General features: G+C 27.2%; 1 protein-coding gene across 4 annotated transcripts in view; it reads right to left on the bottom strand.

The window, feature by feature from the left end:
* LOC107441922 (mitochondrial sodium/calcium exchanger protein) overlaps positions 1-15911 on the bottom strand; it is a 72097-nt gene extending 56186 nt beyond the window's left edge. For 2 of the 4 annotated variants that reach the window (XM_016055331.4, XM_016055334.4), the window contains exon 1: positions 15627-15911. The gene's annotated coding sequence lies outside the window, so the exon portion shown is untranslated. Of the gene's footprint in view, positions 1-8728; positions 8875-15626 lie in introns of those variants that run through there. The other 2 variants (XM_016055333.4, XM_071179431.2) reach the window with 2 other exon arrangements.
* Positions 15912-16439: the final 528 nt, after the last annotated feature.

Raw genomic sequence — 16439 nt, 5'->3', positions numbered from 1 at the left:
AATTTTTTTTACACCATATACAAAGCAAATGTTTGTTTAAAAGTAAATTGGATTTTACTGTCGCATGCCAATGTTATGAGGTGAGAGGCGTTGTTATCTATCTACAATGCAACATCGTTAACTAATTTAAACTTTCACCGACTCCTTCTGGCAGCACAGAATTATTTCCATAACCGCAGTTCCTCAGTTTATCACTCTCCGATTGCTCGACTTTTGTTTAAACATCATTTTTTTTCGAGCTAAAAGGAAGTCTCATCTGTTCCTACAGTTCCACGACATCTTTAATTCAAGAGTTAACGTAATATTTCAGTTTTAATTTTCTCAATACAGTTGAATTTTGATTATCTGAATTTACTTCTGTAAACTGAAGCTTCTACCATTTTTTTCAGTTTTAATAAGGAATCAGAGAAACAGGGATGACTGTATAGAATAGATCATTTTATGCTAAAAACACAAACAAATAAATGTATTGTTAAGATGATGAGATTGGTTGCTTTACTTTAGCTATAGAAATCTGAATATTGTTTTATTCGTCTTTTCATTATTACTAGTGTAGTTTAGTTTGGAACTAGTAGTTTCCCCTTTTGTTCTTTTTTTTTTTAAAAAAAGCGTATCATTGCTGTTTGTGAAAGAAAAATAAAAAAAATCGTAGTGCGAATAAGGAATGTCTTATAAAGCTTGTAAAGTAGTATAAATCAACGAAATCAACTAAGGATTTAGAATTTCATGTTACCTATTTGTACAAACTAACTTTATTCCTAAAATGGATTACAGTTTTCTCGTGCTATGATGAAAATTAACTTTAATATTAAATATCTTTATAGCTTTATATAAAAAATATCTTTATATAAAAAGACATGGAATTAGAGGTCATCGACATTTATAAAGTAACGAGATTGTCTGTCTATGCTTTTATCGTATTACTCCAGTATTGTTTGTGCGAGCGGACAGTGTAGGCAGTGACTAAAAGGAGCAATTTCTGCTCTCAATTTTAAAAATCATCTAGAAATTTAAAATAGATCGTTCGGGAGAGACGTTTGAAAATTTGAATTTTTTCATTGGTTAAAAATCACCTATTGATAAAAATTAAATTGCTGATTAGTCTAGGTCTGTTTGCATTCCTGAGGTGTTGAAGGCCCCACTCAAAGTTTTAAACCTTCACGGAGCTTAGTGATCGTAATATGGGTCATCGATATTTATAAAGTAACGAGATTGTCTGTCTATGTTTCTATCGTATTACTCCAGAATCGTTTGTGCTAGCGGACAGTGCAAACAGTGACTTAAAGGGTCAATTTTGACTCTCAATTTTAAAAATCATCCAGAAATTTCGAATGGATCGTTCGGGAGAGACGCTTGAAAATGTGAATTTTTTCATTGGTTAAAAGCCACCTATTGATAAAAATTAAACTGCGGATTAGTCTGAGTCTGTTTGCATTCCTGAGGTGTTGAAGGCCCCACTCAAAGTTTTAAACCTTCACGGAGCTTAGTGATCGTAATATGGGTCATCGATATTTATAAAGTAACGAGATTGTCTGTCTATGTTTCTATCGTATTACTCCAGAATCGTTTGTGCTAGCGGACAGTGCAAACAGTGACTTAAAGGGTCAATTTTGTCTCTCAATTTTAAAAATCATCCAGAAATTTCGAATGGATCGTTCGGGAGAGACGCTTGAAAATGTGAATTTTTTCATTGGTTAAAAGCCACCTATTGATAAAAATTAAACTGCGGATTAGTCTGAGTCTGTTTGCATTCCTGAGGTGTTGAAGGCCCCACTCAAAATTTTAAACCTTCACGGAGCTTAGTGATCGTAATATGGGTCATCGATATTTATAAAGTAACGAGATTGTCTGTCTATGTTTCTATCGTATTACTCCAGAATCGTTTGTGCTAGCGAACAGTGCAAACAGTGACTTAAAGGGTCAATTTTGACTCTCAATTTTAAAAATCATCCAGAAATTTCGAATGGATCGTTCGGGAGAGACGCTTGAAAATGTGAATTTTTTCATTGGTTAAAAGCCACCTATTGATAAAAATTAAACTGCTGATTAGTCTGAGTCTGTTTGCATTCCTGAGGTGTTGAAGGCCCCACTCAAAGTTTTAAACCTTCACGGAGCTTAGTGATCGTAATATGGGTCATCGATATTTATAAAGTAACGAGATTGTCTGTCTATGTTTCTATCGTATTACTCCAGAATCGTTTGTGCTAGCGGACAGTGCAAACAGTGACTTAAAGGGTCAATTTTGACTCTCAATTTTAAAAATCATCCAGAAATTTCGAATGGATCGTTCGGGAGAGACGCTTGAAAATGTGAATTTTTTCATTGGTTAAAAGCCACCTATTGATAAAAATTAAACTGCGGATTAGTCTAAGTCTGTTTGCATTCCTGAGGTGTTGAAGGCCCCACTCAAAGTTTTAAACCTTGGCTGAGTTAAGTGATCGTAATATGGCGAGAAAGTTTAATCGGTTCTGTTATTCTGAAACAAGGCAGAGCTAGATCGTATCTCTGAGTGTTTTAAAAATTAACTAGTGCTGATAATTTATACTTAAAATTTTGAGTCAGTTGTAGTTTGTAAATTCGTAAATTGTTAAAAGGTTGCTTGATTTAAAAAGGATGAATTAAACTCATTAGTTTTGAAGAATATGTTATCATTGCACTGTTTTTATTATATTTTATAATAGCAAATTTTGTTTAATTTTTTTATTGGAAGACCGACTGTCTATTTGTCTCGATAACTTAAAAAAAATGTGAAAAGCAAATTTGTTATTTTTAATGTTCTAAATTCGATTAAATAAATTACCATAAAATAATGAAGATAAAAGTAAAAACAAAGGGCATTTGAGTCGAAATTTTGAAACTTCAACTACAAAAGTGTCAGTGGTAGTTCAAAATTGATATTTTGTAAATATTACTGCTGTTTTGTAATAGACTTTTGAAAAAAATTATAAAGAGATAAATAAAAAAAGTGTCAAGAATTTAAATCAAATGACTAAAAACAGTTATTTAAACTGCATTTTTAACGACAGGATTAAAAATAAATCTCCCTAGTCTTAAATAGCCATAAGTTTCTAGACATTCCACACATAAAATCTTGAAAAATATTTTTTTATATCAATCTAAAAATCAAATTTAATGTAAGGAATTAATCACAACAATTTTATATAGCAACATTTACTATCATTTAATATAGCATCAAACCTAAATTTAACCATTAGAATATCGTTAACAACATGAAATGGTTTTTTAATCGATCTATGATGTTATCTAATACTATTCAAATAATAATTTGTATACCTTTACATCGGTGAAATGTTTCTTTTTTTTTTGACTATTATATATAGATTGTCTTAAAAATGTAAAAATGTATTTGAAATTACAAAAATAAGTTATTTTCCAAAAACCAAAATTAATGAAAAATAGTCGTCAATCTATTCTACAGTTTTCCATACTGTTGCATGCCCCGCCATACTATCGTACATAATTGCCATACTGTCGTACCTCCGGTACTTATCCATTTGAAAGGGATTAGTACAAGAAAAAATTGCTTGATTGTGGTACATTTTGACTATCATGTGTTGGCTAGGAGCAGCAGCTTCATCACAAATAATAATGGAAGCAGTTAATCTTTATCATGATGTGATATAGTACTAAAATCGTGTTTTGCTTAATCTAATAAAGTTAAGTTACCGGGAAGGACAAATCTGAGAAAGTAGTTCGGAGAAAGTAGTATCTGTGTCTACCACTTATTTTTTAAAGATTAGAAAAATTATAGTTATTTGTGAATTTTTCTTATCCAACACAATATCTATTTGTTATAAAAAGATAATTGGTTGTGGCATTCAAGGTGAATTTATTAATCTCCCTCCCCCTATAATAGGTCGAATAAATATCCTAGAATATTTGTAATAAATTTTAAGCTGACAACATATTTAGTTTCAAAAAAATATTTCAAATGCACAATATCAAATTAAATACATAACTACTTATATTTCGATCAAGATTGTCTTTGTTTTAACGAAATAAATTTGAAAATGAAACAAATCACCAATTCATATATCTTTAAAAAGAGAACAACTCAAAGTACCTGAATTTTGACCGTTGATTGATTAACACCAGTAAAAATCTCAAAAAGTAGCCTGTATGTGCAAAACACTAATGGGAAGAAAGTGGTAGTACCAATTCATTTACTTTAAATGAATATTTCTTTCTGTTACCCAGCACTTTAACCTTAAAAGCCTTTTGTTGGCTTCAGATTCAAATACTGTAGAATCGAATACCCTGATTTAACGAAAACCCGGATGTACGGAGAAATTCGGAATACTTGGTTTGTACAATGCTAAGTATATTGGAAAATAACTCGCTTCTAAAGAGCAAACTGCAATTTTAGCGAGTAATATATTTGTGATTCATAAATTCATTTCCATTTAATAGCCCTGATTTAAGGAAAAACCGGATGTACGAAGAAATTCGAAATACTTGGTTAGTTCAATACTAAGTTTAATGGAAAATAACTCACTTCTAAAGTGCAAACTCTAATTTTAGCGAGTAATATATTTGTGATTCATAAATTCCGATTTCAGCGAGTAATATATTTGTGATTCATAAATTCATCTCCATTTAATATTACTTCTCCAGTTTAGCTAATCTCTACTTGAAGAATTTCCTTTTTGATGTTTTTCGGGTCGACGAATTCCTTCTTGATATTTTTCGGCTGGATGAATTCTTTTTTTATGTTCACTTATCCGAAGAACAATCAAACAACAGAGAGACTGTAAGCCAGTTCGAAGCAAATAATTTCTTTTAGTGCAGTACAAAAGTAAATTAAGAAAGTACTATTTGGAAGTTATTAGGTATGCATGATTTTTTCACGATCCTGTTCTTTACGAGCACTCGGTTGTCAGTAGCAAATATTGAGGCTCGTTAATAGCGAGTTTGGCTGCATAGATATTTATGTTATTAATATACTATCATAGACTGAACCATCTTGTTTCTGAAAATAATTCCGAAGAATTAAAGGGCTCCTACCATTTTTTTTTCTTTTTTGAAAATGGTACTTTGCTTTAAAAGAACGCTACGTACAAGCAGGTAACGCATTTATTAAAATAAAGTAAGCCGATGAAAAAAAAAATGAAAGAAATGAAAATGACTAATGCATATTTCTGTCTTGGCTAATTTCAGGGGAGGCACATGATCAGAAAAAGGGAATTAGGATGTTTAAAGCTGTTACCATAGTAGTACAAACATAGGGAGGTACCTTAGACTTAACATAATGTAATTTTCTTCAAGTTTTCTAAAAAATTATTAATTTCTTACTTTTTTAGGTTTGAAAAGCTTTTCTCAAAATTATTATAAAAGGGTTAACTACATTATTCGAAAGTGCTGTTTGGAAAGTGCATTATTCGAAAAATTAGTTAACCTATTATTTTTTAGAAAGCAACAATAGTCAAAAGTTTTCTCCCTATTTTTAACCTGCTTACATGAATTTGATAAAAAAAATTTGAATTTGATAAAAATTTTTTCTAAAAACTCAGTTGTTTTTTTTAATATTTTTATTATTTTAAAGACAACTTAATAAATACTTAAAAAAATTCAATTTTTTTTCAATTCAAATAAAATGGAGAGAAAGCCTTTGAACATTTAGATTTCTCAAATAAATTTTTTAAATTCTGAAAAAGGCAAGCTTTAAACAACGAAAACTTTCAACTACAAAGCATATCGTAGTTTTATTTCAAGAATTAGGAGCACTATAAGTTAAGTTAATATTCTAAAGTTCCCGTTAAGTCACGACATTTAAACTTTAATAACTTTTTCATGCAAGCGGTCATAATCTTAAAAATCAATCAATTATTAATTGTAATATAAGATTCAAACGGGAGAAAAAAATATCCTATTTCTGAAAAAAAAATTATAAAAGTTATTATCATTTTTCTAGGAATTGTTAACTGATTATCAATTTTCTGCTACAAAACATGTCGTACTATTTATTACTTCAAAATTAAATAGCGCTATAACATTCATTGAGTTCATATTCTAGATTTGATGTTAATTTGCGATATTAAAACTACTAATAACCTTTTCAAGCAAACGTTTCATAGGCATAAAATTAATCAATTTACTAAATATAATATAACATTCAAACAAGAGAAAAACAATTTCCTATTACTGAAAAAATTTTTATAAATGCTATTGTTGTGAAATTTTTAACTCAGTATCAATTTTTAATGACATATTATGTGCCAAAATTTTTCATGGTTAATAGTTTTTTTTAAAATCAATATTTAAAAGTGTGAGTGAATGCAAGTTAAGTCACAGTAAACAGTTAAATAATTTAACTTAACAGTAACAAACAGGAATATATGTTCAAAAACAAGAGTTTATACGTTATTTTTAAATACTAGTGCTAAGAAAATCTTAAGCCCTTTAGGTAAAAAGAACGTTGACATATCTGTATATTTTAATAGCATACAGTTTTAAGAAATTTGTGTTGGCCAGCTTTAAGATTTTCTTCATTTAATGTAAAACTACAAGAGAACTTTAACTGAGTTTTCTCTATGAGAGGAATGTTAAAACTTAACTTCAGATTATTCTAAACACGTAATTAATTTCTTAAAAAGAACATGTTATTTAAACAGTTTCTAGATTAACTTTATTCAATTGCATGAGTTTAATATACAATAATTCAATACGATTCTAAAAGTACGTCATTTATTAAAATGGCTGTTTAATTTATTTTTCGTTTCCAATTTAAAATGTTATTTGGATCAGGCATACCCACTATATGTTTTGATGAGAAATAAAGAAAAAAAAGGGATAATGATTCTAAAACGCACCAATAAATGAATCATTATGTCGTTTTTCTCACTTAAGCATTATTTCTTTTTAAATAATGTAAATCACAAGCAAAAAAATTTTCGCCACGTTCGGAGAAAACGATTGTAAAATTGTACCATTTTATAAAGAATTAACAATAAGAAACTAATATGAATTGAAAAACAAATCACTTTTTTTGTATCTATAACAATTCATAATTTCATATTTTAAATTAAAGTTGTTCGTCGTAAAAAACAAGAACTTGAAACGATTTTTTTCTAATATTTCATATTAATACTCTAATATTTCATATTATAGTGATTATATAACAACTCAGAAGCAAATTTATTCCTTTAAACATGCGTCCACAAATATAAAATTTTTAAAAAGTATTTTAAAAATACGTAATATTGATTGATTTAATGCAATGCGAAATTACCTGATCCAAAGAATTCAATAAAATTCATCGAATGTGCAGTGACTTTCCTCGATCTCGAAGTTATTATGATTAATCCACCGAAAAACAAAGGAAGAAATTCTACAATGAAGAATTGTTTGTGCAATTAAGTAGCAACTCAATCATGAATTTGAGCTTTTAAATATGTGTTTGAACATAAAATCTTTAAAACTATGTAATACTAATTCATTAGGAGTAATACCTAAAAGCCAAAATTCATTAAAATTCATTGAATGTGTTGTGACACTCCTCGATCTCGAAATTATTATGATTAATTCTCCGAAAAACAAAGGAAGAAATTCTACAATGAAGAATTGTTTGTGCAATTAAGTAGCAACTCAATCATGAATTTGAGCTTTTAAATATGTGTTTGAACATAAAATCTTTAAAACTATGTAATACTAATTCATTAGGAGTAATACCTAAAAGCCGAAACTCATTAAAATTCATTGAATGTGTTGTGACACTTCTCGATCTCGAAATTATTATGATTAATTCTCCGAAAAACAAAGGAAGAAATTCTAAAATGAAGAATTGTTTGTGCAATAAGGTAGCAACTAAATCATAAATTTGAACTTTAAACATAAAATCTTTAAAAATAAGTAATACTGATTGAGTAATAGTAATTCCTGATAGCGGGAATATTGAATATGTTGTGACACTCCTCGATCTCGAAATTATTATGATTAATTCTCCGAAAAACAAAGGAAGAAATTCTAAAATGAAGAATTGTTTGTGCAATAAGGTAGCAACTAAATCATAAATTTGAACTTTAAACATAAAATTTTTAAAAATAAGTAATACTGATTGAGTAATAGTAATTCCTGATAGCGGGAATATTGAATATGTTGTGACACTCCTCGATCTCGAAATTATTATGATTAATTCTCCGAAAAACAAAGGAAGAAATTCTAAAATGAAGAATTGTTTGTGCAATAAGGTAGCAACTAAATCATAAATTTGAACTTTAAACATAAAATCTTTAAAAATAAGTAATACTGATTGATTAATAGTAACTCCTGATAGCGGGAATTCAGTAGAGTGCTTCGAAAGTGTTGTGACACTCTTCGAGTTTCAAGCTATTATGATTATTTTTTCACAAGAAGATATTCTTGTGAACATTCTATCATTTTAAACATTCGTTCACTTATGTAAAAGTTTTGAAAAATATACTCCAAATATGTAATATTGTTTAATTATCAACAGTACAAAGTTACCTGTCTTCTGGATTTCAGTAAAATTTATTGAATACCATTTATTGACACACCTCGATCTTGAAGCTATTATGATTTTTTTTGTTCAAAAAATAAAGATATTCTAAGATGAAGAGTTGTCTGTAAAATTATGTAACAATTCAATGACAAACTTGAATTTCTAAACATTCGCTTACTAATACAAAATCTTTAATTACTTATTCTAAAAATATATAATATTGATTAATTAACAACAGTATGAATTTACCTGTTAACGGGAGTTTAGTAAAATTCATCAAATCTGATGCGACGTTCCTCAATCTCGAAGCTATTATGGTTATTTTTTCAAAAAAACAAACGAAGATATTCTAAGATGAAGATTTGTCTGTACAATAGCATGAGACAGAAATGAATGACTTTTTTTCCTGAATTAAGGAGACGCCATGCATTGCCATTTTTTTTTCTTTCTTTTGATTTTTCTACGCATATTAGACAGAGAGAATGAAATAATGGGTTTTGACTTTAGTGGAAACTTCATAAATTGATTTTAAGAATAAAACCTATTCAATTATGTTTGATTAATTTATGCTGTTTTTGTTTTAATGGTTTATGCTTAGAAATTTATGATTAATAGTTTTTTATGGTTAAAAACTTACGTTTAGCAAAGAATGTTAATATTTTCATGATATGTTTAGTAGTTTTTGTAAACAATATTTAATAGCTGATATTTAACAAATCATGTTATATTTTTATAGGGTATATTAATAATTTAAGTTATGTTTAACAGTAAATATTAATATTGAACATATTGTTTTTAATAGTGAATTTTAATAATGAAATAGTTTTGGCTGATTTAATAGTTTATGCTTTATTCTTAATAGTTTAGACTGATAATTTGTTATGATTAGAAGTGTTTATATATCTCTTTCATTCGTTTATGTTTTAGAGATTTGTAATTTATTTTTATTATTTATGATATTGTTTTATAATTTATTTATGATTCATGATATTGTTTAGAAGTTGTTATAGGTAAAAAAATCATGTTGAATACTTAATGTTTAACTGTCAATGCTTATTGGTTTTGATTAATTATTTTTAATAGTTTACTCTACAGTTTTGCTGTGTTTATAGATCATAATAATAGTTTATGTTTACAGTCAAGATTTAATTGTTTTGTAAATAATTTTTATTATTTTATGTTTCATAGTTTATGTTAAAGTTATTTGTCAGTCATATTTAATGTTTTTTTTGTAAATTGTGTTCAATAGTTAATGTTTAAAAGTTTTGCAAATAAATTTCAATAGTTAATATTTAATAGTTCTTGCAAGTAATGACTTTTATAGCATGAAAAAAATAGATAAAAAAGTTGGCAAGTGTTGATTATTTTAGGGGCATTCAAAAAAGGGGACAACGGGACATCAAATTACAAAGGAGACAAATATGAGCCTCAGTTGGTTTAGTATATTATCAGCTAAGAAATTAAAAAAAACCTAACAGTTATGGATAAATGTCTTGCCAGTTTTGGATCTCAAACAACTAAGTTTCCTTTGCAGAATTAAATGAATGTTTTAAATATTTTTTTTCTCCGAAAACCAATTTGCTCTTAATTTATTTAGGTGACTTTAATTATGGAGGCTTTAAGGCTTTTAGCATTCGGTGCTATTTGTTCCCATGAAAAATATAAATTTTGCAATAATAAAAATGATGTATAATTGTAATATAAAACGCAAATTCTCTTTATAACAAGAACACTAGTTGACATCTTCAAATACAAAAAATTTAAAATTATAAGTCATTATTTTAAGATAAATATAGTTTTTCAAAAAAATTAGGAGAAATGGAACTTAAAATAAAACTGTCGAAACATGAAATTTGAAATGTTTTCGATTGAATTCTACTACTGTCATATATTATAACTGCGTTAAATACTCTAAATTATATTCTAATGAGGTTAGAGAAAATAGTTAATTGAAGTTAAATTTTCACAAAATTAAATCATCGCTTTTGCAAATTAATTTCATGTCTGATACCATGCACTTATTTACACTTCTTAAACCTAAATAATTATTACAAGAAGTGGTAACACTCGTTTAACATTTAAGACTGTTTAAAAAAGAAAAAAAAACAGCCATTTCGAATGTTCTATATTCGGTTGACAAAAGAATAACTTTTTAGCAATTTTTTGATATTATCATAATTAGTTGTATAAAAATATTTACTTAATAGGTAAAATAATTTAGCTTATCATAATTTAGTTCTAAATCAAATAGAATTTCAATATTTTTTTGTAGACTTTCCTTGCTTCCTGAATTAGTGTTCCTAAAATTTATATGTCTGCTTACCTTTATGAAATCTTTATTTACAAGATTTTGTTTTAAAATTATATAATAATAATTTTAAAGTTAGATAGTAATTTGTTTTGATTCTATAAAAATAATTAGGATTTTGGTAAAAAAAATGGAGATTTCTGGACATGGCAATCTGATCAAAAAATTTAAACTAAAATAATTAATAAACATCAGAATAACTGTATGAAAAACATTCATTAAGTTTAGATAAGATTTCATCGAACTTTAGTATCCTTACGGACCACCAAGCAGACATTTTTTAATATCGCGGTACACAATGTCATTCTTTTGGAAAAAAAGGTAGTTCCTGAACTGATTAGAGTGGATTTTTAAACGTTTAAATACAACATAAAATTTACGTGGTGAAGTGATTTTGTAAAAAAAAATATACTTATTAAAAAGTTATTCAAGGTGGCAGATTTGAAATGAACGCACTGCACATTTGCAATTAAATTATTATTTAACAAAACGAACAAGAAAAGTCAGATGATGATGATCAATTATAGTTTACCTGCTAATTTCAATAAAATTAATAATATTCAATTAGTGTGTAGGATACCAAATCAAAAATCTTCGTTCGTTAACCATCTATGGACATTGGATCACCGCTTGGCTGGTTCACAGTTTAATGTGTAATTATTCTTAAAAGCTATATATCCTCAAATAAGAATTGTTTTCTTTTTTTTAATTTTCAAGTGGCACCAAATTATGAAAATGACCTTTTTTCAAAATTAATAATATATATATATATATATATATATATATATATATATATATATATATATATATATATATATATATATATATATATATATATATATATATATATATATATATATATATATATATATATATATATATATATATATATATATATATATATATATATTATTATTTTTCTTCCCCCCCCTTTTTTTTTCCTTCTTCATATGTCTGTGATCTTCCTTTGTTTTATCTTCATTTTGAACTTATTTTATAAGTTCTATTTACTTGCAGCTTATGCGCAATAAATGAAACTTATTGTTTTTCCTAATTTTCTTCGTGTTTTATTGTATTTATTTATTTTGCTGTGTATTAGTGATCATATTTAATGCAGCCTTAGAGCTTAATATTATCTACTATTAACTTTCTTTCGTTTTCCTTCTGTTTTCGTTTTGATTTCCTTTTTCTAATTTCCTGTCTTTAGGACGTTACGTGTGTCATGACGTTGCTCTATGAGCCTATTTTCATGGATTTAAACAATTATAACGATTTAGCTCCCGGTAAAAAATGTGTCCAATATATAAATTTTTGTGTTTTATTCTGTTTTTTCTTTATATTTTATTTTCTGTTTTCTGTTATTTTTACTAATTTTTTCTGTTATTTTTTTTCTGTTATTTTTCTGTTATTTTTACTAATTGTGTTCTATTTCTTGTTGTAGTTTTCGCAAAAATGTTTTGAGTGCTCCTCACACTATTGTATTGATATATTTTGCTTTGGCTATATTGATGCAATATTAGAAAGTACTCTTTTTTGCGGATATGATCGGGAGAGCTGATGAAGCGATTATATCTGTTTTTTTCCAGATTTTTGTAAAAAATTGTATTCTTCTTTTTTTGATTTTTTTTGATTTTTATTATTTTTTTATTATTATTTTTCTATTCCTCCCTTTTTTCATATGTCTGTAATTTGATTTTTTTTGTTTTTTATTATTTTTTTATTATTATTTTTCTATTCCTCCCTTTTTTCATATGTCTGTAATTTTCCTTTGCTTCATCTTCATTTTGAATTTACTTCTTATATATATATATATATATATATATATATATATATATATATATATATATATATATATATATATATATATATATATATATATATATATATATATATATATATATATATATATATATATATATATATATATATATATATATATATATATATATATATATATATGTATGTATACATATATGTATTAATTTTGAATTATATATCTCACATAGATCCATTTTTCTTACTAATATACAGTTTTCAGGACTCAAACCACACTGTCTCTCAGTAAGGCACCATCCTTTCCTCTTTTTTGTTACTACATTGTTTTTTTAATTTACATTTATTTTGATTATTCGCCTACTCGCTTTTTTGTTATATTTTTCATCAGAGACAGTATTTTTTCTCTTTTGTTGGTTGTCATTTTGTTTGTCCTTGTAGTTTTGTCTCTCTTTATCTTGTTGTCACAATTCTAACTGAAAGTTTCGTAATTTAATGAACAACCGTAATTTAGTGAAGTTTTTGCTGAACAAAATTCTAAGCAGAGGTTTTCCATGTATTTCGGTCTCTTTCTTTTCATCACAAACTCTTCATGTAAAAAGTTTTTTGCAAAGCAGCAAAAAGTTTAGAAAAATTTAAAAATTTGAATAAAAAAATTATTTTTCATACTTTAGATTTATTAATGGAATAGAATAACTGCATTTTACGAAAAGTTCATTTACGCTCCTTAGATTTTTTTTTTAAAAAAAAAGTTCTGTGTAAAAAAGACCGAGATTAAACAGTTCTTAAAAATAGTTAAAATACATCAAATTTTAACTTAAACATTTATTTTGACATTTATTAATTGACATTTGTCTAGAAAATAAAATGTAATCAAAACTCGGTGTTTAATACTTTAAAAATATTTATAAAAACAGTTGGCGTTTAAATTTATAAAAATTCTAATTAAAAGCATAATTCACATTTAATTTCTACATGTGAAACTGACAAAATTTTTTCATAGAAAAGAGAAAATAAAGTATTTCTTAACGTAAGAATATAAGTTCTGTTTCAAAGCACGGGTCCCACATTGTCATTTAAGTAATAAAAACCTCTAACATCGGATTTGCAGAAGATTAAATATGTAGTTAAAAAATTGTTTTTACTCTTATTTTTTCTCACCTTACTCAAAGTATTCTTATCTTCGTTAATCTTTTTTTATAATTGAAATTTCAGCATAATTTTTCGAAATTTACTTTTTAAAAGCGATATAGTGATAGCCTGGTTTCTGTACAATGAGTTCAACTAACCTAATTTCTCTTCAAAACCTAAAATGTTTGAAATCTCCTATTATGTTAAGAGTCCAGTACTAAAAAGCAAAGAGGCTAACTGATTTTTGGCTGAAGTTAATGGTATGAAATGTGAAACCCTGAACAAAATTGTAACTATAGAGGCACTCATAAATGAAGTTAAGCTTCAATTTTGTAACGTTTCACAATATAGTGATTCCTAAAAGCACATGTTGGCCTAGCATGACATATATGTTATGTGACTTACGAGAATTCTTTATTTTTTAACTTTTTTAAATCTGAAACAGGACTGTTTTCTCATCAAGGAAATGTTTTTTTTATAATTCTCTTCAAAAATCAAGTAGTCAGAAACAGAACAAATTATTTATTTAGTTAAATACATTTTTTTAATTGCTTTTCTGCATCACGGCAGAAAAAGAATTTAAGCATTAATGGATTTTAACATAAGTACAACCTTTTATTTGTGCAAATTTCTGTTTATTGGAGCAAATACACCATAATGTATTGAAAATATAAGAATCTGGTACTTTTATGTTAACTAAGCACAAAAATTCCAACTTTTTTTTACAATTTTTTTAAAATTTATTTTTTAGTACAAATAACTGTAATTCACTTTAAAAAATGTTGAATTTATTTGCAGTTTCGTAAAAATATTCATTTTTTTGTTAGTCGCGTGAATCCAATGTATTTTCAATTATCTATGATATCGCGCTCGAGATTAATTGGAAATTAATAGCTGCCAACTTGTGCGATTTTCCTTAAATGTAGCAGCATTTATGTTTTAACGTATAAATCTTGGTTATTAAAAACAATTGCTTGAGCACGACAAATCACTCACTTAAACGTATATATTAGACAAATATATTTTTAAATGTTAATAATGTACAGTTGCTTTCGGAAAAATTATTCACCGAAGCATTACCGGACGCGGTCAGTACTTGGGAAGGTGACCATCTGCATTTTGATACCGTTGGCATACCTTTTGAACCGTGGTGGGTCAGGGGATCTCGCGTTCACCTTCCATTGAAGTAAACAGGGTTCAAATCCCAGTAATGGCTGGTAGATACGAATTTCACACCCGGCTCGCACCGACCATAGTGTTGATGTAAAATATCCTCTGTGGTAGACGGATCATGGGTTAGTATCCCCTTGCAGCCTGACTAACCGTGGAAGGTTTTCGTGGTTTTCATCTCCATCTAACGCAAATGCGGGTTAGTTTAATCAAAAAGTCCACCACGAAAGCAAAATTTCTCCCACTCTGCAAAACATTGATTGTCGGAGCAAAAAATTGGTAGTCGAAAACCCAAAATTGTGTCGACTGTTCAATGACGGTTATAAAATACAAAATATACTTCAATACTATTAATTTAGGAAATCTTATATAAAAATCGGACAAGTTGGTATTTAAGGGTTTTAAACCCTAAATTAGTGATTCTTTAAAAAAAAAAAAAGTTGCAGTCAACTGTTAATAACATTCATTTAGTTTAAATGCAGGCGTAATATTTTTTTCATAGGGAAATTTTAGGCAGCACTACAAAACTGTATATTTTTCACAACCATATCAGGGAATAGGTTAATTTATCGCTCATAACAATTTACAAAAAGATTCCACCAGTGACAGTTTGATTTAAAATGTTACTTAATTTCTTGCATTAAATGAAAAATAATAATTTCTTAAAATAAACTAATTAATAGGCACCCAAGTTTAAAAGCATTGTATTTCAGAGAATAATATAAATATTTTTTTTGATAGATAGTTTCAAAAAATTTAACTTACTTCTCAAAATACTTGTTGACGTGGATCCTGTTTGAATTTGCGCAAATGTAACACATTTCGAGAAAAGAATTGTAATCTTTTATCACTTTCCTTTGTCAATCTATTTACATAAATTTAGGTATTACATACCAAGGCATAAGTAACGCTTGTTAATCATAAGAAATGTTTGTTCCAAAAAAGAGAAAACACAGCGAGAAATTATACTCAAAACAGAAATAATATTTTACGCCTCCTTGCCATTTTTATGTCTTACTTTTATTATAGGGCACGTTTGTCTTATATTGTGACAAATAAAGTCGATGCAGATGAATGCCTACATTCTGTTACGCTATTTTTAGTCACGTGACAAGAATTAAGTAAATCGCAATGTCACGGATGTATGTAGTAAGGATTTGTTACTGAAGGCCGAGAATGTGAGATACTTTTTAAGTAAATATTATGCAAATTTGACGAAGTTTATTTGATTGTTAATTATTATTGATAACTTATTGAGAATTATTATTTTATTTTTGAAGTAATCGTTCTTGTTTGACTTTGATAGTTATTATTTAAAATTCAATTATTTGTTAAATTATTGAGCTAGATTAATTACGTATCCCCGAAGCGTGACATCCTTACTTAGATTGTGAGATAGGTAGCTATATGAGGAGGAAAATCAATGAAAATATTAAACGCCCCCACAAATAGTTCTTAAAGAAATTTACTGAAATTGGGATAGTTAAGGCAACCACTTTTCAAACAAAATATCCATATTTGAATTCAAAATCTCCCCTTAAAGTTAAAAACTTGGCATTATATAAGATAATCTTTAGA

This window comes from Parasteatoda tepidariorum, chromosome 1 (genome assembly GCF_982258835.1).
Source record: "Parasteatoda tepidariorum strain Cologne lab strain chromosome 1, Ptep-v5.0, whole genome shotgun sequence".
Lineage (NCBI taxonomy): Eukaryota > Metazoa > Arthropoda > Arachnida > Araneae > Theridiidae > Parasteatoda > Parasteatoda tepidariorum.
The sequence above is the reverse complement of the archived record's forward strand: the minus strand, read 5'-3'. Positions and strand labels throughout refer to the sequence as shown.